Below are 22469 nucleotides of genomic sequence, written 5' to 3'. Positions count from 1 at the left end.
CAAGCTAGAATCAAGATTGTCGGGAGAAATGTCAACAGCCTCAGATATGTAGATGATACCACTCTAATGGCAGAAAGTGAGTTCAGTTCACTCAGTCGTGTCTGACTATTTGCAACCCCATGGACTTCAGCATGCCAGGCTTCCCTGTCCATCACCAACTCCCAGAACTTACTCAAACATGTGTCAATCAAGTCAGTGATACCATCCAACCATCTGATCCTCTGTCATTCCCTTCTCCTTCTGCCTTCAATCTTTCCCTGTATCAGGGTCTTTTCCAGTGAGTCACTTCTTTACATCAGATGACCAAAGTATTGGAGCTTAAGCATCAGTCCTTCCAGTGAATATTCAGGACTGAGAATCGACTGGTTTGATCTCCTTGCAGTCCAAGGGACTCTCAAGAGTCTTCTCCAACACCACAGGTCAAAAGCATCAATTCTTCGGCACTCAGCTTTCTTTATAGTCCAACTCTCACATCCATACATGACTACTGGAAAAACCATAGTTTTGACTAGATGGACCTATGTTGGCAAAGTAATATCTCTGCTTTTTAATATGCTGTCTAGGTTGGTCATAGCTTTTCTTCCAAGGAGGAAGCATCTTTTAATTTCTTGCCAGCAGTCACCATCTGCAGTGATTTTGGAGCCCGCCAAAAATAAAGTCTGTCACTGTTTCCATTGTTTCCCCATCTATTTGCCATGAAGTGATGGGACTGGATGCCATGATCTTAGTTTTCTGAATGTTGAGTTTTAAGCCAGCATTTTCACTCTCCTCTTTCAATTTCATCAAGAGGCTCTTTAGTTCTTCTTCACTTTCTGCCATAATGGTGGTGTCATCTGCATATTTGAGGTTATTGATATTTCTCTTGGCAATCTTGATTACAGTTTGTGCTTTATCCAGCCCGGCGTTTCATGTGATGTACTCAGCATGTAAGTTAAATAAGCAGGGTGACAGTACACAGCCTTGATGTTCTCCTTTCCCAATTTGAAACCAGTCTGTTGTTCCATGTCCAGTTCTAACTGCTGCTTCCTGACCTGCATGCAGGTTTCTCAGGAGGCAGGTCAGGTGGTCTGGTATTCCCATCTCTTTCAGAATTTTCCACAGTTTGTTGCGATCCACACAGTCAAAGGCTTTAATGTAGTCAATAAAGCAGAAGTAGATGTTTTTCTGGAATTCTCTTGCTTTTTCTATGATCCAACGGATGTTGGCAATTTGATCTCTGGTTTCTCTGCCTTTTCTAAATCCAGCTTGAACATCTGAAAGTTCTTGGTTCATGTACTGTTGAAGCCTGGCTTGGAGAACTTTGAGCATTACTTTGGTAGTTTGTGAGATGAGTGCAATGGTGTGGTAGTTTGAACATTCTTTGGCATTGTCTTTCTTTTGGATTAGAATGAAATCTGACCTTTTCTAGCCCTGTGGCCACTGCTGAGTTTTCCAAATTTGCTGACGTACTGAGTGCAGCACTTTCACAGCATCATCTTTTAGGATTTTAAATAGCTCAACTGGAATTCCATCATCTCCACTAGCTTTGTTCATAGCAATGCTTCCCAAGGCAGAAAGTGAAGAGGAACTCAAGAACCTATTGATGAGAGGGAAAGAGGAGAGTGGAAAAGCCGCTTAGAACTTGACAATCAAAAAACTTAGATCATGTCATCTGGTCCCATCACTTCATGGCAAATAGAAAGGAAAAAAGTGCAAACACTAATAGATTTTTATTTTGGGGGGCTCCAAAATCACTGTGGAAGGTTACTGCAGCCATGAAATTAAAAGACACTTACCCTTGGAAGGAAAGCTATTGCAAACCTAGACAGCACATTAAAAGGCAGAGACATCACTTTGCTAACAAAAGTCCTATAGTCAAAGCTGGTTTTTTTCCAGTAGTCATGCATACATGTGAGAGTTGGAGCATAAAGAAGTCTGAGTGCCAAAGAATTGATGGTTTTGAATTGTGGTGTTGGAGAAGACTCTGGAGAATCCCTACAAGGAGATCAAACCTGAAGCTGAAGCTCCAATATTTTGGCCACCTGATGTGAAGAACCGACTCATTGGAAATGACCTTGATGCTGGCAAAGATTGATGAGAAAAGGAGAAGAGGCAGGAGAGAATGAGATGATTAGATAGCATCACTGACTCAATGGATTTGAATTGGAGCAAACTCTGGGAGGTAGTGAAGGACAGGGAAGCCTGGCAAGCTGTAGTCCATGGGATCAGAGACGATTTAGCCATGAAACAGTAACAGCAACAATTAATGACCTTAAGTTAGAATTCATGAAATTCTAAGGACACAATTTTAATTCTTTTTAATTAAGAGAATTTTTATCATATATTGTATGAGATGAATGAGAGAAGTCAAGACTGTCAGAAAGTCCAATCATAACACCTTGGGCTACGACTTTAAACAGGGAGAACTTCACTAGCCAGTATTACCCACTGCTAATATCGTCAAAACCTTAAACTTATGACTTCAGTGAAACACCTGGCTGTGGAGGCTTGGTCAGTCAGCTTTCGTCCAACCTGACTTGAATTCCCAAGAATGCTCAGGCAAGTTAGGGCTTGTCAATAACTAAAAACAAAAGTTAATTTATGCAGTAATTGGGAATATTTATAGATTCAGATGAATATCAAGTTGCATCCGTATCATATATTCATTATTGTAAAGATTATATCTCAGGAAAAGCCAGATAGAGTGATGTATAGGGCAAAGTATTGAGAAAAGACACAGAGCTTTCATACCCTCTCTGAGCACTTGCTCTCCTGAGACCTATGTGTATTCACCAACCTGGAAGCTCTCCAAACCCCATTTTCTTGGGGTTTTATGGAGGCATCATTACATAGGCATGATTGATTAAATCACTATTGTTTAACTGATCAAACGTCCAACTCCCCTCCCCTCCCTAAAGTTTGATGGGTGGGGCTAAATTACAACCCTCAACTCCTGGTTGTCCCCCCTACCTGAAGCAACCAGCCCTCCTCTCTAGGGGATCTCCAACAGTCACCTTGTCAACATTAACTCAGGTGTGGTTGAAAGGGGTTTGTAGGGTGTGACAAGGTGCTCCTTTTACCTCTTTGCTTTGAAGTGATTTTAGGAATTGACAACAAAAGACCAAACATTATAACAAAAGATATTCCCTTTGTGCTTATACATAGGAAATTCCAAGAGTTATAGCAGTTCCTAGAAATGGGATTAAAATCAAACATATAATTTTTAAATTATTTGTAACCTATTTTAGAGGCTACATCTATCAATTAATCACGCTATTGAAAATCTTTTAAGCCAAAGGAATAGCGAGCATCAGTTAACTGTACTTGCAGAAATATCTGTAACTGGATTGGACTGATAAGCTAGAAGCATCCCAAGGATGTTGGCAAAAGAGGAGGGAGAGGATCTTGGGAGGCAGGGAATCAACTTCAGCTGCTGGAGTGGCTAATGAGCTCTGCCTGACCTGTGCAGGGAGTTCCTACTGAGCAGCGGCGGCGGATCTGACGGTTCCCCTAGGTCAGAATAAAGAGGACACTCTCTTACAACGTTGGGGACAGTCCTCTCTCTGTTGTGTGATATTTTTCACACCCTGGGACTGTTTTATAGGTTAATTTTAAAATTCTTTCCTATTGAGATCTACGTTTGCAAGTACCTACACATCATGAAGTGTCCTAATTTTAAGAAAAATAGGAAAGCTTGCAAAGCTCTTACAAGTGCTTTGGCCCCTAAAATAGAATAAGTATATTGTGTTTTACAATAAAGAGAGGGCATCTGCAACCCACACCTTACACAAGGACAAGTCATTGAACTTACGTGTTTAAAAGGAAGAAAAAGAGCTTTGAAGAAATTCTTTAAAAGGAGTAAAGCCGTTTACAAAGAAAACCGAATAATAAAAAAAAAAGCTGATCAAATTGCATGCAGTTAACTCTGTACTTAGTAACCAACTAATCATGGTATTTGAGTAGCCTGTCTAGCACTTAATTTTCTGAGTTCTAAAAAAACAGACACATATAATAGAAGCATGAAGAACAGAGGGCCTGGCGGGTGTTTCTTGTTGTTGTCGTTTTTTAACAGATGTCGATGCCCTCGGAAGTCCCTACTGAATTCACAAAGCCAGGCAATATGTTGATGTGTTTGTTACTGTTAAAGCTATGTTAAGTATTAGAATAGATGTTTTATGCAAAGGCATTTAAATAAAATTCAAAAAGTTGTTTAAATAAGAAACATAATTTAAAGAAAATCATGACCCAGTGATGGAAAACCAGGGCTTTTCCCTAATCCAGCTATTTAGTGCAGCAAAGGTTATGATAATCACCAGATAGACAGGCAGTTTTTAATTTCTACTAGCTGTCAGTGGTATGTCGAAAAGGTGTTGGTAGTGGACTATGGGTAAAAATGAGCCTTCAGAGAGATAAACAGCAACAGTTAAACCTTCTAGAGTTGATCTGCAAAGTCAAATCTCTCATGCATGGGTATTTTTTTTTTAACTTCTCCTCCTCCTCAAACTCTATCTCCATTATAAATTTTCCTCAACTGAGCTGGCAACTAAAGGTGGATAGAGAAAAATCGTATGTATTGGTATGAGAGCTGGAAAAGCCTCTCCTCAGATCACGATTCTATCACTTAACAATCCCCTGCCTTCCCCTGTAGGAATGACCATGATGCTACAGGCAGTGCTGTCGTTGGAATTAGACATGATAATGAAAATGAATAATGATAATAAGTGAGTAGTAAAATGTTTGTTGTTGTTCAGTCACTCAGTCGTGTCTGACTCTTTGCTACCCAATGGACTGCAGCATGCCAGGTTTTCCTATCCTTCACCATTTCCCAGAGTTTGCTCAAACTCATGTCCATCGAGTCGGTGATGCCATCCAAGCATCTCATCCTCTGATGCTCCCTTCTCCTCCTGCTCTCCATCTTTCCTATCATCAGGGTCTTTTCAAATTAAACTCTCTTCACAGGTCTGATTGCTCTTTTGCTTCAATTTCAAGGGTTTTTGAAAGACTCCAGGAGAATATTCCTGGAAATCCTTCCTTTCCTCACTTGCCCTGCTTCTTGCTCCCTGCTGAGGCAATCCACCTTATTATTCTAGGCTGTCACTGCTGCTTTTTGACTGACTTGTAGGTGGGGAGGTTAGGAGAGGAGAGAGCAGTGCAGGAGGAAGAAAGGAGAGGCCTCTGTAGACTCTGAGGTCTACAGAGGTGGAGGGGAGCAGAGCCTGTGGCAGAGCTGTGCAGCCTGCAGAACTTGCACTGGCCTCCCTTACCAGCCAGAGGGGTTACCTTGCCTCACAAGCAGGACAGAGGCTACCCCTGTGCCTTCACTGCCTGCCTCCTGGAAGAGGGTATGAGAGACCATGGGTATTCTTCTGTTTTCTGCCATCATGTAAGTCATACACCTGGGTTTAGGTCCAAGGTCTACCTGCCAAAGGCAGGGCCCATCTCACCAGGCAGGACTGACTTATTCATTCGATACAGTCAGCAGGGTCCTCTGACTCAAAATACCTTTCACTGTTATTGTTTAGTTGCTAAGTCATGTCCAGCTCTGTGACCCCATGGACTGTAGCCTGCCAGGCTCCTCTGTCCATGGCATTTCCCTGGCAAGAATACTAGGGTGTGTTGCCACTTCTTTCTCCAGGTGATCTTCCTGACCCGGACATCAAACCTGTGTCTTCTATATTGGCAGGTGGATTCTTTGTGACTGAGCCACCAGGAAAGCCCTTTAGGGACCCAAAAAATGTTTTGACTGCTTTTAAAATCAGAAGAAAAATGAACATTTACATCAAAAATAATGTTCTAATATATACTATTAACATATTAATCTTTATACCAACATTGTCAAAAATTAAGTTTTGGGTTTTGGCTTTTTGGAGAAAGGGGCTTACATAATATCCTTAAGGCCCATGAAAGTCACAGTGTGGTGCAGCAGCTAGGATCTCACACTTGTTCTTGCTCTACTGACCTGGCAGAAGGGGTCTGCACTCACCATGTGGACAGAGTCTGCTCAGCAGGACCATGCTCCCCCACGTGGAAAGGGAGATTAAGAGACATCACCTTGACTTTAACCCAACTTGTTGTTTCAACACGATTCTTACTAGACATCACTATTGGTCATTGAACCAATATTGATGTATTGGTCATATATGGATGTGAGAGTTGGACTATAAGGAAAGCTGAGCACCAAAGAATTGATGCTTTTGAACTGTGGTGTTGGAGAAGACTCTTGAGAGTCCCTTGGACTGCAAGGAGATCAAACCAGTGCATCCTAAAGTAAATCAGTCCTGAATATTCATTGGAAGGACTGATGCTGAAGCTGAAACTCCAATACTTTGGCCACCTGATGTGAAGAAGTGCCTCGTTGGAAAAGACCCTGATGCTGGGAAAGATTGAAGCCAGGAGGAGAAGGGGATGACAGAGGATAAGATGGTTGGATGGCATCACTGACTTGATGGACACGAGTTTGAGCAAGCTCCAGGAGTTGATGATGGACAGGGAAGCCTGGCATGCTAGTCAATGGGGTTGCAAAGAGTTGGACAATACAACTGAGTAACTAAACTGATTGTTCACTGAGTATTTTCCCATTAACAAAGCTGACTTTGTTTAGCTTTTCTTTTTGGGTTTGTTTTTTTTTTGTCTTAATTTTCCTCTTAATTTCATCTGACTATGAACTTCTGTGTCTGTTTTGTATCAGGTTAAAGATGGTAGGGAGTAGAGATGGATTAGGTCCTCATAATTTCCAAGAGATTTCCCCAGTTGGCCATGACCTTTTTCTACATTTTCCCTTTGGAGTTAGTTGGTCCTACTTTATTTCCATTAGAAACTAAAGATTTATTTTAGAATCCAAGAATTTAGAGTAGACTAAGAGTTGTGCAAATACAAGGACTTAACTTCAAAAAAGGAAATTTTGTTATTAAGGATACTCCTCATAATACTGAGTCTCATAGTACTTACTGGCTCTAGGTCATAGGGATCTGTTGAGGTTATTTTGCACCACAATTCTAAGGTATTCCATCATAATTTACTGAATGCTTACTAAATTTAAGTCCCTATGCCTGACGCCAAGGGTCATAAGAAAAAGACCCGACCTTTTGAAATGGTGGTGTGCAGAATGTGGTGATTGAGTTGAATTGTGCATGCCTAGTCACTAAGTCGTGTCCTATTCTTGTGACCCCATGGACTGTAGCCTGCCAACACCCCTCTGTCCATGGAATTTTCCAAGCAATAATACTGGAGTGAGTTGCCATTTCTTCCTCCAGGGGATCTTCCCAACCCAGGCATCGAACCCGAGTCTCCTGTGTCTGCAGCATTGGCAGGCAGATTCTTTACCACTGAACCACCTTGGAAGCCCAAGTTGAATTGTATCTCCCCCAAATTCTCATGTTGACATCTTAACACCCAGTACCTCTAAATGTCACCTTATTGGGAAGTAGGATCATTGCAGATGTAATTAGTTCAGAGATCATTAGGGTGGACCCCAATCCAGTGTAACCGGTGTCTTATCAAGAGGGGGGTTTTGGACAGAAATAAGCCCATAGGGAAAATACTGCATGAAGCTGAAGGTAAAGCACAGGGTGAGGCATCCATAAGCCAATCAATGCCAAAGATCGCAAGCAAATCCCAGAAGCTGAGCAAGGGCACAGAAGAGATTCTTCTCACAGCACTTAGAAGGGACCAGACCTGCCAATACCTTGTTCTATGGCTTCTAGCTTCCAGAGCAAATTTCTGCTATTTAAGCCACTCAGTGTATGGTATATTATTACGGCAGCTTTAGGAAACTAATATTGTTGTTGTTTAGTCACTCTGCTGTGTCTGATTCTTTGTGACCCCAGGGACTGTAGCCTGCCGGTCTCCTCTGTCCGTGAGATTTGCCAGGCAAGAATACTGGAGTGGGTTGCCATTTCCTTTTCCAGGGAATCTTCCCAACCCAGGGATTGAATCTGCATCTCGTGCATTGCAGGCGAATTCTTTACCACTGAGCCACCACTGGAAAACCCATGGAACTAATATAGTAATTAACTAAACCACTCACACAGAACAATAGAAGCACATACAATGAGTTAAAAAAAAAAAATCTAGCCCACAGAAATATGTAAAAAGACATAAAGATGCAAAAGCTTAGTGAATACTTTCATTCCGAAAAAATGAAAGTTGTCTTTTAAAACTCATCAGGGAAATCTCCATTTTGGTTTTGCTCATCATCTTTGGAAGAGAGGGAAGTTGGGTTTTTCCATCAACACCTCACGCTGCTTTCCTCTCCAGCCTGGGTGGTGACTGCGTGGCTGTCAGCTCTCTTCACACCACTCAGCTGTGGTCAGGGCTGGCCCAGGATGCTGGATTTGGTGTGGCCCTTTCAACAGACTAATTTACTGGCAGATAGCCTGCTGCCACAGAGAGAATTTTTTGACCAGGTTGTGGCAATTTGCAATAAAAGGATAAACATAAATGGAACTCTCTGTACTTTTTCATTATAGAAATAGTCAATATTTTGTACTTAAATGATGCATTGTACTCTTCTCTGAATTGCTCTGCAGGAAGCATTTTAAAATACGATATCTAGGTCCCTAAATAGATAGCATGTAATGGCTTCAGATCCACTCTGAAGCTGAAAGGAGACCTTGTAAAGCCTTGCACACATCGCAAATGGAGTGATACAGTCCCTCACCCCAAGACATTAATGAAGATAGAATCTAGAGTATCTGCTGTGAAAAGTTTCTGCGAGCAAACCTTTTCCTATCTTAATAGGATTTTCACAAACATCCTATGTGGATGTTCATCTTCTATGGATGTTCAAGGTGGGCAAACTAAGTGGATGCCCAATGCAGGCAGAAAAGAGTAGAATAATTAAATAAAGAGGAGGCTCATATTAGAGATGAAATATGTGGAAACTCAGATGTAGAACCATCAGCCTGAAAAATTACTGGGGGCAAAAAGTCAATGTGAGACTAACCAAGAAGACAGGTTGAAGTTAGAGAAGCTCTGTGTATCAAGGAAAGAGTCCACCAAGGGCCAGATTCTCAGGACTGATTGTCTCATTCATTCATTCATCCTTTTATTCACCCATTCAACACCACCAAAAACACATCAAAGTGGTAAACAAGGCACTTGGGTCTTGTCTTCCTGTAATTCTCCTGGGACACAGGAAAAGAAGTCACACAATTAAGCCAATACTGTACAATGTGGGGAAGTAAAGTCTGTTACAGGAACTGGTATTATCTAAGTGATGGAAATGCCCTAGATTTCTCCTAGACCTTCATCTAAGAGATGAAGGTCTTCATCAACTCTCTGTCTTCATTACTCTGACTTCTACCATATTAAAATCAATGGGATACAAGTTACATGAAATAGAAATTTCTAGATACATTACATATGATAGGTGTTTCCTAAACTAAAACACACTCAACATAATCAAATCGTTCTTTAGAGATTTAGAAAGCCAAGACTGGGAGAATACTGCTTCAGTTCAGTCACTCAGTTGTGTCCGACTCTTTGCGACCCCTAGGGACTGTAGCAAGCCAGGCTTCCCGGTCCAGCACCAACTCCCGGAGCTTGCTCAAACTCATGTCCATCGCATCGGTGGTGCCATCCAACCGTCTCATCCTCTGTCATCCTCTTCTCTTCTTGCCTCCAATCTTTCCCTGTATCAGGGTCTTTTCCAATGAGTCAGTTCTTTGCATCAGGTGACCAAAGTATTGGAGCTTCGGCTTCAGCATCAGTCCTTCCAATGAATATTCAGGACTGAGTGCCTTTAGGATTGACTGGTTGGATCTCCATGAAATATAAGGGACTCTCAAGAGTCCTGTCCAACACCACAGTTCAAAAGCATCAATTCTTCAGCGCTCAGCTTTCTTTATTGTCCAACTCTCACATCCATACATGACTACTGGAAACACTGTAGTTTGACTAGATGGACCTATGTCAGCAAAGCAATATCTCTGCTTTTTAATATTCTGCCTAGGTAGGTCATAGCTTTTCTTCCAAGGAGCAAACATCTTTTAATTTCATGCAGTCACCATCTGCACTATTTTGGAGCCCAGAAAAATAAAGTCTGTCACTGTTTCCATTGTTTCCCCATCTATTTGCATTGAAGTGATGGGACCAGATGCCATGATCTTAGTTTTTTGAATGTTAAGTTTTAAGCCAACTTTTTCACTCTCCTCTTTCACTTTCATCAAGAAGCTCTTTAGTTATTCTTCACTTTCTGCCATAAGGGTGGTGTCATCTGTGTATCTGAGGTTATTGATATTTCTCTCAGAAATCTTGGTTCCTGCTTGTGCTTCATACAGCTTGGCATTTTGCATGATGTACTCTGCATATATTCTGAAAGAGATAGGAATACCAGACCACCTGACCTGCCTCTTGAGAAACCTGTATGCAGGTCAGGAAGCAACAGTTAGAACTGGACATGGAACAACAGACTGGTTCCAAATAGGAAAAGGAGTACGTCAAGGCTGTATACTGTCACCCTGCTTATTTAACTTATATGCAGAGTACATCATGAAAAATGCTGGGCTGGAGGAAACACAAGCTGGAATCAAGATTTCTGGCAGAAATATCAACAACCTCAAATATGGAGATGACACCACCCTTATGGCAGAAAGTGAAGAAGAACTAAAGAGTCTCTTGATGAAAGTACAAGAGGAGAGTGAAAAAGTTGGCTTAAAGCTCAACATTCAGAAAACTAAGATCATGGCATCTGGTCCCATCACTTCATGCCAGAGAGATGGGGAAACAGTGGCAACAGTGGCTGAATTTATTTTTCTGGGCTCCAAAATCACTGCAGATGGTGACTTCAGCCATGAAATTAAAAGAAGCTTACTCCTTGGAAGAAAAGTTATGACCAACCTAGACAGCATATTAAAAAGCAGAGACATTACTTTGTCAACAAAGGTCCGTACAGTCAAGGCTATCGTTTTTCCAGTGGTCATGTATGGATATGAGAGTTGGACTATAAAGAAAGCTAAGTGCCGAAGAATTGATGCTTTTGAACTGTGGTATTGGAGAAGACTCTTGAGAGCCTTGGACTGCAAGGAGATCCAACCAGTCCATCGTAAAGGAGATCAGTCCTGGGTGTTCATTGGAAGGACTGATGCTGAAGCTGAAGCTCAAATACTTTGGCCACCTGATGTGAAGAGCTGACTCATTGAAAAGACCCTGATGCTGGGAAAGATAGAGGGCAGGAGGAGAAGGGGACGACAGTGGATGAGATGGCTGGATGGCATCATCGACTTGATGGACATGGGTTTGGGTGGGCTCTGGGAGTTAGTGATGGACAGGGAGGCCTGGCGTGATGTGGTTCATGGGGTCACAAAGAGTTGGACACGACTGAGTGACAGAACTGAACTGACTGCATATAAGTTAAATAAGCAAGGTGACAATATACAGCCTTGACATACTCCTTTCCTGATTTGGAACCAGTCTGTTGTTCCATGTCTAGTTCTAACTGTTGCTTCTTCACCTGCATGCAGATTTCTCAGGAGGTAGGTCAGCTGGTCTGGTATTCTCATCTCTTGAAGAATTTTCTGCAGTTTGTTGTGATCCACACAGTCAAAGGCTTTGGTGTAGTCAGTAAAGCAATAGTAGATGTTTTGGGGGAACTCTCTTGCTTTTTCAATGATCCAATGTATGTTGGTAATTTGATCTCTGGTTCCTCTGCCTTTTCTAAATCCAGCTTGAACATCTGGAAATTCATGGTTCATGTACTGTTGAAGCCTGGCTTAGAGAATTTTGACCATTACTTTGGTAGTGTATGAGATGAGTGCAACTGTGTGGTAGTTTGAACATTCATTGGCATTGCCTTTCTTAGGGATTGGAATGAAAATCGATCTTTTCCAGTCCTGTGGCCACTGCTGAGTTTTCCAGATTTGCTGACATATTGAGTACAGCACTTTCACAGCATCATCTTTTAGGGTTTGAAATAGCCCAACTGGAATTCCGTCACCTCCACTAGCTTTGTTCATAGTGATGCTTCCTAAGGTCCGCTTGACTTCACATTCTAGGATGTCTGGCTCTAGGTGAGTGATCACGCCATCGTGGTTATGTGGGTCATGAAGATCTTTTTTGTATAGATCTTCTATATATTCTTGCCACTTCTTCTTAATATCTTCTGTTTCCGTTAGGTCCATACTATTTCTATCCTTAATTGTGCCCATCTTTGCATGAAATGCTCCTTTGGTGTCTCTAATTTTCTTGAGGAGATCTCTAGTCTTTCCCATTCTCTTGTTTGCTCCTATTTCTTTGCATTGATCACTGAGGAAAGCTTTCTTAACCTTGCTATTCTTTGGAACTCTGCGTTCAAATGGGTATATCTTTCCTTTCCTCCTTTGCCTTTAGATTCTCTCCTTCTCTCAGCTATTTGTAAGGCTTTCTCAGACAGCCATTTTGCTTTTTTTTCATTTCTTCTTCTTGGGGATGGTTTTGATCACTGCCTCCTGTACAATGTCATGAACCTCCATCCATAGTTCTTCAGGCACTCTGTCTATCAGATCTAATCCCTTGAATCTATTTCTCACTTCCACTGTATAATCGTAAGGGATTTGATTCAGGTCATACCTGAATGGTCTAGTGGTTTTCCCTACTTTCTTCAGTTTAAGTCTGAATTTGGCAATAAGGAGTTCATGATCTGAGCCATAGTCAGCTCCCAGTCTTGATTTTGCTGACTATATAGAACTTCTCTATCTTTGGCTGCAAAGAATGTAGTCAATCTGATTTTGAAATTGGCCATCTGATGATGTCCATGTATAGAGTCTTCTCTTGTGTTGTTAGAAGAGGGTGTTTGCTACGATCAGTGTGTTCTCTTGGTAAAAGTCTGTTAGCCTTTGCCCTGCTTTATTTTGTACTCCAAGGCCAAATTTGCCTGTTACTCCAGGTATCTCTTGACTTCCAACTTTTGTATTCTAGTCCCCTATTATGAACAGTATATCTTTTTTGGGTGTTATTACTGCTTAACAGTATTCTAATGTAATTGCTACCTGGTTCTTAACAGGAGTTAGTGACTCAGTTTAAAGGGATGTTCTTAGGTTTAAAGTACACGGGAAAATTTAGAGTTTAATGTGTATTTTCCGTTGTTCTTTTCATTCATGCTCATCCACTCTCAGTTAATCTATCAGTATGTCACATTACTGACTTGTTAAGACATTAATACGTCTTTTGTTACCCAAACATTATTGACTAGAGATACATCAATATGTTTTTCGAGAGTGATACAATTAACACTACCATGGAAGTTGTTAGAGCTTAAAAGTGACTGAGCATTCATCTTACAACTCATGATTGTCATTATCATTCATATTTTGCTCCGTTAGGTTTTTGTTCCAACATTTTACAAAAAATGAAACTCACAGTAATGGAGAATGTTCCTTTGCTTCTACTAGAAGAGTGGATTGAAGACACATTTCTCAAAAATTAGAAGACTTTACAGATGTGTCAGGTGTAACTATTGACGTAATAACCTGTAAGATGTTAGTGAAATAATAATTTTTAGCTGGCCAAAATAAAAATTGCTGGCTACAGGCATTGGTTTCTACAAAAATCCCCTGGTCAATAATGAGTTAAGGATTCTCCCTGTGAAGCATATTCCAGATCCCAAACCCTTCTCCACCTACCTAGCCCTTAGCATTACCTTTCTTACTCATTTTCTTCTGCTCTTTTTCACAAAACTATAAGTTCCATGAGAACAAACAGCATATCTATCTTGGTCACTGATGTGTCTCTAATACTTGGCATACCTCTGGTACTCAAGTGCCATTTGTTGAATAACTAAACATGCTCCTCTTTTACTATTTGCTAAGTCTGTTGAGTCAGTTCCTTTCAGTCAGTTGTGAGGAACATAAGCTATGTTTCACTTGCTTTTCTTATTGAGGGCATCAAGAGAGAATAGGACACAGCCTTGAGAACTGCCCAGAAGATATCATAGCTGCAGCCCTCAGACCCCTGACCTGGGCTCTCCCTTAGGAGAAGGCGTCTGTTGCTCTCTCTTCCACTGTCTGGAGACTTATCCACCCGCTTTGTTTTGAGAGATCCTGCCACTCTTGATGACTCCCTTCCTGAGTGAGGACCTGATGAAGATACAGAGGGTGGTGGAGGTGCTGATTCAGAAGGCTTCATGGGCCGCTGGCTCACGTCACCTAGACCAGAGGTTGGTGCTCATCCTCCATAAAAACAGCTGAGACCAGGATGACAGGGATTGCACAGGGATAGAATCCATCCCTGCCTCACCCCCTGCAGAGAGGGTTGTGGGCAAGACAGCCATTCTGAGCCTTCTCAAAAGGAGAAAACATCTGTCAAGTAATTCTCCTAGTCTGCGAAATAATATTGAAAGTTCCAAAATGTACAACCATAAAAATGGATGAGGCTGGGGATTGGCTAAACACAAAATTACAGAGCAAATACATTCTGAGGGTTAATCTTAATTGAATAGGATTAATTTCTGATCATTTCCTAAACATGCACAGTCAAAATGCATATGTTTGGCCAATTTTTTTTAAATAAAATAAATTGTTTGTAAAAATATTTAACTATCAATTATAAGTTGCCCACATACAAAAATATGGTTGGCTACAAAGTTGAAAACATTGGATACAGAAGTATTCATAGATTTAAGCAACATTGCTTAATTTTAAGTGTTTTCAGTTTTAGAGAATGGTGCATTTGTTTTTAAAGATTTATTTCAATATAACCACAATAGAAGGCAGTTTGGCTCAGCATTTCTCAATAAATTTGTATTTGTGAGCAAAACTGTACCCACAAGGATATTCATTGCATAATGGTTTGCAGTAGCAAAAGTCTAGAAGTAACCTAAATTCCTATAAATAAGGGACAGATTAGGTAAATTACATTACATCCTTAAAACAGAATGTTCTGTATCTGAAAAAGAAGTTCAACCTACACATGCTGATATTGAAAACAAATTTCAAAATATATCAAGTGGAAAAGCAAGATACAGAAATTTGAATGCCATGCAGAAAAAAGGTGGCCTCCAAAGAGAAGACTTGCTTTCTGGGATGGGAACACGAGGCCTACTTTTCAATCTATAAGCTTTTTTTTTTTTTTTTACTGTTTGATTTTGTAAAATTCCATTCATAAATTGCTCAAAATATAGAAAAAACAGAACCTCATTTTCATATTAAGCAACATATATGTAGAACGAGTTTTCCATTGAGTTAAGAAGAAATAGAGAAGAAATCTGAATATTCAGTACCTCTTATATTAAGAAAATTAAGTCTGTCAGTACCTAAGGAATTTACTTAGTCTTTGCCATTTTCCCTACTCTGTTTATATAATTTGTAACATGCAGAGCTTAGAAATAGAAAATCCCTAAATACAGTGTAAGGATTAAAAAGCATTTGCAAGGTAAGAAAGTACTTAGTAACAAAGTAAATGTTTCCCTGAGGAAGAACCAGTTAAACATGGACTCTCATTAGTCACTAGGCTCTCCTGGGCATTTAGTATGGCACACAAATTATATAATTCTATAATTAATATAAAGAATTCTATGCAGTCCTTTTATACTTTAGCTATTATGAGAAAGTAAAGACAGAATAAAAATAAATTTGATGTTAGGGTTTACACTGCTTGTATGACTTTCATCTTTTCTCTCTGCTTTAATATTTACTTGCATTATCTTTTGTATTACTTAACAAATTAAGACAGAGAATTAATGATAAATTCATATTTCTAGTCAGGGCAGCATTGTAAATTCACAATTTTAGATACTCCAAATGTTCCAGACATATAACAGTAATATACTTTAAAAAGAGAAAAAAATTAAAAACAGAAATGATAAAAAAATCAGACATTTTCATAGACCAGAATAGGAATATAGATTATAAAGTGAAAAGGTGGACTGAAGTTGAGAGATGTTAGGCTGGGGATCTTTGGGCTCTAGGTGCAGAAACTAGCAGAGGATCTAAGGATGTTTGTCCTTGAGGGATGATGGGAATTGGAATTGCCTGATGTAAGACTGGAGCCTGGCTTACTTCTTGAACTCAGAGGCTGGGTTAACCTCACATGTAAAAGAGGCTACAATAACACTATTTGCTGTCATAGGCTTGGGCTACAGTGTCTATAAAGTTATGTGATTGTGATACAGCAAAGAGAAATATAGCCTCAGTTCCAGGATATGATCAAAACGTTTACTAGCTTGGACTGGATGTACAGTTGTTTTCAATATTTTCCATCATGGATGCCCTGAATATCCAGTGAAAGTGAAAGTGAAGTGAAAGTGTTAGTCGTTCAGTTGCATTCTACTTTTTGTGACCCCATGGACCGTAGCCCACCAGGCTCCTCTGTCCACGGAATTCTCCAGGCAAGAATACTGGAATGGGTAGCCATTTCCTTCTCTAGGGGATCTTCCTGACTGAGGGATCTCGACCCCGGCTCTCTGGCACTGCAAGCAAATTCTTTACCATCTGAGCCACGAGGGAAGCCCTATAGAAGGACTGAATCTGAATTCTGGGTCCTGAGGAAAAGGGTAGAACCAACCACAAAATTAGTAGATAGCACTAGCAGATTTCCAAAAGAGAAAAAGAGGAAAAAATAATACTACACGAGATTAACCTTCAACGAAAAATCCCTTACATGAGAGGGTTACAAATGCCAACAAAGTCAGAAAGTAGGAGAGGAGTTTACCTAATGATAAGAACAATACAGCAATCTGAACATTGGTTTAAAACTAGTGTATTAAGAATGTTCAAAGTGATAAAAAGGAAGAACACCTCCTCCCTAAAATAATAAAAACAGTCACACATGGAATTAGTAAATTAAAAGACAGTTTTAAGGAACTGATCCAGGACACAGTATAGAGAAAAAAGTGATTTAAAAATGTAAAAGAGCAGTTGAGAACACGGATGATATAATATATCCAACAGGAGTCCTAGGAAAAGAGAATAGAGGAGGAATGAAAGGGAAGCAATGTTCAAAGGAAGAATGGCAAAAAATACTGTCCAGAGTTAATGAAATGCTATATTTTTAAGATTTAAAGTGCACATATAGTACTGATCAAAAGCAATCTAGACCTAAATATTGATATTTTATATATCAAGTATATAAAAAAACAAAGTATAAACTAATAGACATAGAAGATAGATGACAATCAGAAAGAAGGAAGATGTCTATCAACAGCAATAGATGTTAAAAAGCAATTGGATAAGAGATTTCTGGGATGATTGCAGATTAGGATGCATCATTCATCTGTTTCCCTACCTAGACAAAAATTATACTGGCAGAATCTGTCTACTCAACTATTTTGGAGCTCTGGAGCCTGTTGAAAGTTTACAACTTTCAGGGGTAGTCTTTCTGTTCTTGGTGGGAACAGAAAATGGACGTGAAAAAAAAAAATTAGTATGGCAGTTCCTGAAAAAATTAAAAATGAATTACCATGTGATCTAGCAATTCCACTTCTGAGTATTTACTCAAAAAATTGAGTTGAAAGTGAGGCCTCAATGAGATAATTCTACATCCATGTTCATAGAAATTATTTATAATATCTAAAACTAAAAAGTTATTTATAATATCTAAAACTAAGAAGGATGAGTGCTGAAGAATTGATGCTTTTGAACTGTGGTGTTAGAGAAGACTATTGAGAGTCTGTTGGACTCCCAGGAGATCCAACCAGTCCATTCTAAAGGAAATCAGTCCTGAATATTCATTGGAAGGACTGATGCTGAAGCTAAAGCTCCAATACTTTGGTCACCTGATGCAAAGAGCTGACTCAGTAGAAAAAACCCTGATGCTGGGAAAGATTGAAGGCAGGAAGAGAAGGGTTTGACATAGGATGAGATGGTTGGATGGCATCACTGACTCAATGGACATGAGTTTGAGCAAGCTCCGGGAGTGGGTAATGGACAGGCAAGCCTGGTGTGCTGCAGTCCATGGGGTCACAAAGCGTTGGACACGACTGAGTGACTGAACAACAGCTCAAACATGGAAACAACCCAAGTGTTCACTGATAGAGAAACAAAATGTGGTGTATACACACAGTGGAATATTATTAAGTCTTAAAAATGAAGGAAATTATGATACATGCTGCAAAATGGATGAATCTTGCAAACATTTTACTGAGTGAAATAAGCCAGTAATAAAAAGACAGATACTGTATGATTCCACTTGCATGAGTTGCTTAGAGGAATCAAAAGCACTGAGACAGAAAGTAGAATGGTGGGTGCCAGGGTCTGGGGAGGAGAAATAGGAAGCTTTTGTTTAATGAGTACAGAGTTCTAGATTTATAACATGAGGAGAGTTCTGGGAATGGATGGTGGTGATGGTAATATAATAATATTAATGTACTTAATACCCTAAAGTGTGCACTTAAATTGTTTAAGATAGTAAAGACAGTAAACTTTATGTTAAGTGTGTTTCACCACAATGAAAAAATGAAAAAGAAAAAAGAAAGCAATGGGATAATATTTTTTAAGTGCTGACAAAAAATAAAGTAACTGCCAATAAAATTCTATAATCAATTTATCTATTATTCAAGAGTGAGCTATGAATTCTAAAATATTCATCACCATTGCTGAGAAACCACTAGTTGATGTACTTCACAAAGAAAAGCAAACTCAGGGGAAAGATATGAGATGTAAAGAACAGGAGTAACTGTGGAAATTGATAAAATATGTTAATATGGCAGACAGCATTTTCCAAGAATCATGACAGCCACATTTCCAGTCCTTCCTATTGTAGAACTTCGCCACACCACCATCAAGAGAGTGAATCTATCTCCCTTCTCTCGAACACGGGCAGCCTTTGTGGCTTATTATGAGTAGGATACAGTGAGAGAGGCACTGTGTGACTTTCAAGGGTAGGCGATATGGCTTCTGCTTGGCCATCTCCTTCTTGGGACACTTGCCCAGGGAACCCAGCCATCATGCTCTGGGGAAGACCAACTAGCCTACACAAAGAGACCACTTGAAAAGGAAGGCAAGGAGGAAGACTGAGGCCACTGGTCAACACAGGATTCCAGTGAAGGCCTTAGGCAGTGTAAAACAACGACAAGCCAGCCTTAATTTACTTTGCTCAAATTCATAACCCACAGTGTCTATGAGCATAATAATGATTGTCTTTTTTTTATGCCACTAAGTTTTGGAACAATTTGCTACAGAGCTGTATGAAAGAATTAGTATATTTAACTGTTGACTGTTAAAAAGTTAAATATACAGTAACAACAACAAAAATAACAAAAATAATAATCACAAGGACAATGAAAGTTAGTAAATAGAAGTTGTTTAGGATAAGCTTCTTGCTTGATTTGGGAGAAAGGTAAAGATGTATAATAAATTTAGGCTTTGATAACATTTTACAGTTAAGCTTGTGTGCTAAAAATTCAAAGATAAACATTAAAAAGAATAGAAATTGAATCTAATCAAGCAAAGAGTAAAAATGGGAAAGGTAAAAATGAAAATTTTATAAATATATACAATCAGAGCCAAACAACATAAAAATAAATTGACTAATTCACTAGCAATGGAAATTCTTTTCAAATTCTCAGAATTCTACTTGATTTAGTCTATGCTAAATTACAACTCAAGCAGTGGCAGAAATAATACTCATATCTCCAGATTTTTTGATAGTGCAAAGTTCAGAAAGTTTTAGTCTTTTCAGTTATTTTCAGTATAAATCTCTATACTTTTGAAAGAGTGCCAATGGACAAAGAACAGGAACCAAGTAGTTTTTTGGGCCATGTATCTTGATGTTAGTCGCTCAGTTGTGTCCAACTCTTTGCGACCCCATGGACTCTAATCCACCAGGCTCTTCTGTCCATGGATTTCTCCAGGCAAGAATAGTGGAATAGGTAGCCATTCCCTTCTCCAGGAGATCTTCCTGACTTACGGATCAAACCCGGGTCTCCTGCATTGCAAGCTGATTCTTTATTGTCTAAGTCACCTGGGAAGCCCTAGTTAGAGTATATATTACTACATGATTGTTAAAATGAGCTTTCTCAACTCTCTCCTGGAAGAACATGGAAGATATTTTTTTCAAATAGTTAATTCTAAACCACACTGAATAAGACAACTGATTCCACTAAGGAAGAAAATGGCAGTAGTTTTCCCTCAGCTAGGTAGATTGTTTGGAAGAGGGTGTTGGCAAATAGATGGGGAAACAATGGAAGCAGTGACAGATTTTATTTTCTTGGGCTCCAAAATCACTGCAGATGGTGACTGCAGCCATGAAATTAAAAGACACTTGCTCCCTGGAAGGAAAGTTATGACCAACCTAGACAGCATATTAAAAAGCAGAGACATTACTTTACCAACAAAGGTCCATCTAGTCAAAGCTATGGTTTTTCCAGTAGTCATGTATGGATGTGAGAGTTGGACTATAAAGAAAGCTGAGCACCAAAGAATTCATGCTTTTAAACTGTGGTGTTGGAGAAGACTCTTGAGAGCCCCTTGGATTCCCAGGAGACCAAACCAGCTAATCCTAAAGGAAATCAGTCCGGAATATTCATTGGAAGGACTGATGCTGAAGCTGAAGCTCCAATCCTTTGGCCACCTGATGGGAAGAACTGACTCATTGGAAAAGACCCTGATGACAGGTAAGATTGAAGGCAGGAGGAGAAGGGAATGACAGAGGATGAGATGATTGGATGGCATCACTGACTCAATGGACATGAGTTTGAGCAAGCTCCGGGAGTTGGTGCTGGACAGGGAAGCCTGGCATGCTGCAATCTACGGGGTTGCAAAGAGTTGGAAACAGCTGAGTGACTGAACTGAGGCAGGTTGTTTGCTAGCCCACCTTACTTTTATTTAAACAGCACACACAAAATAATAATCACTCATGACAATCAGTATTTAACTCAATTTGCCACCACATCCTACCACACTTTGTGTTTACCATTGTTCTCTGTATCTCGTACTCACCCCGCCTACCTTGATTCTATAGGATGTAACTATACAAACACCCTGAAAAATGCTCTAATGGGGGAAAGGTGACAGAGGCGTCACAGCTCTGTGCTTTTAAGCTGTGTCCTTAATTCTACTGCTCTCATTTCTCTGTGAGTGAGATCCAGGCCATGGTGCCAAAGACGGCAGCCAAAACAAAGAAAAATGGAAGGAGATCCCAGAGAGAGGTCATGATGGCTTTATTTGCAGGACAAAAAACTTTCTCTTGGCCTCCAATACGTTTAACAGTACTTATTAAATTGACCTGTTATTTGTGTCTTTGTTCATACTCTGCTTTATACTGATAATTTAACTATATGTATCTTACCTCTTTAATAAGGCTATGTACGTTTTGAGGGGCAGTATTTCATTAATCTTAGTATCTCCGGCACTTAAATTAGTGCTGGCACATAGTGAATACAACAACATTTGGCGAATAAATAAACTCAACAGATGAGATAAGAATTTTCTTATAATTTTCTCTATAAAATGAAATTAAGAAACCTGCCCAAGAAATTTAGTGACAGAAGCAGAGACAAGAAACCAAAGATGGCTATCCTCCTGTCCACCCCACCAGAGTCAGAGCCACACTCTCTAAATACAGAAGGGCCATCTTCACAAACCCTCAGATTCCTTCCTGGCAAGCCTGTGTGGCACCCACCAGGCTCCCATGGGAAGATGTCTATGGTCTCTGCTGGTTATAAAATACTGCAACAATGATTCAGTGCTTTTAAAGTCTATCAGCAACTTTAAGTAAAGAAAGTAGTTTAAAGGCAAATGCATACTGTGACCATAATCTTTGGTGGACTCCTTGTGTGCTATATTATTTGTATATGTAAAAGAAACATTTCATTGCTTCTAGAGCTCTTTTTTTCCTTGAAAGTGAAAGTGTTAGTCGCTCAGTCTTGTCTGACTCTTTGAGACCCCATGGACTGTAGCCCGCCAGGCTCTTCTGTGCATGGAATTCTCCAGGCAAGAATACTGGAGTGGGTTGCCATTTCCTTCTCCAAGGTATCTTCCCAACCTGGGGATCGAACCCAGTCCCCTTCATTGCAGGCAGATTCTGAGCTACCAGGGAAGCCCTTTCTTTCCTTGAAATAGTCCCAAATATTGACCTTGAGAGATGATCTCCTGTCTGCATGCATGCTCAGTCACTTCAGTTGTATCTGACACTTTGCAACCCTCTGGACTGTAGCCTGCCAGGCTCCTCTGTCCATGGGATTCTCCAGGCAGGAACAGTGGGGTGGGTTGCCATGCCCTCCCCCAGGCGATCTTCCCAACCCAGGGATCAAACCAGCGTCTCTCACATCTACCTGCATTGGCAGGCGGGTTCTTTACCACTAACACCACCTGGGAAGCCCCAGTGATCTCCTATTTGCCATTATAATGAGTATTTATTTAATATTACATGTTCTTCCTTTATAGTTTCTGTGTTAATAATCCAATAATCGTGGGTGCACTACCTTCCTGGAGCCCAAGGGTGAGACAATAATTTTCTTTCTTCTCAGCATATTCTTTCCCTATTTTATCCACTTTCTCAGTTTCATATAAGGGTTTGGGGAAAACATGAAAAGTCAGTTGGCAATTACTTTGTTAGTTATGAATAATATCAAAATTCCC

The 22469-nt window shown here is 40.0% G+C and overlaps 1 long non-coding RNA gene across 2 annotated transcripts in view; it reads right to left on the bottom strand.

Annotated features, from left to right (window-relative positions):
- The window catches only part of LOC145516781 (uncharacterized), a 164833-nt gene that overhangs the window by 18047 nt on the left and 124317 nt on the right, over positions 1–22469 (bottom strand). For both annotated transcript variants that reach the window (XR_014061759.1, XR_014061758.1), the window contains exon 5: positions 13315–13424. This is a non-coding gene — a long non-coding RNA (uncharacterized LOC145516781). The remainder of the gene's footprint in view (positions 1–13314; positions 13425–22469) is intronic.

The sequence above is a fragment of the Giraffa tippelskirchi genome, chromosome 8 (assembly GCF_054371585.1).
Source record: "Giraffa tippelskirchi isolate mGirTip1 chromosome 8, T2T-mGirTip1v1.2.pri, whole genome shotgun sequence".
In the NCBI taxonomy this organism is placed as follows: domain Eukaryota; kingdom Metazoa; phylum Chordata; class Mammalia; order Artiodactyla; family Giraffidae; genus Giraffa; species Giraffa tippelskirchi.
This window is presented reverse-complemented; position numbering and strand designations above follow the sequence as displayed.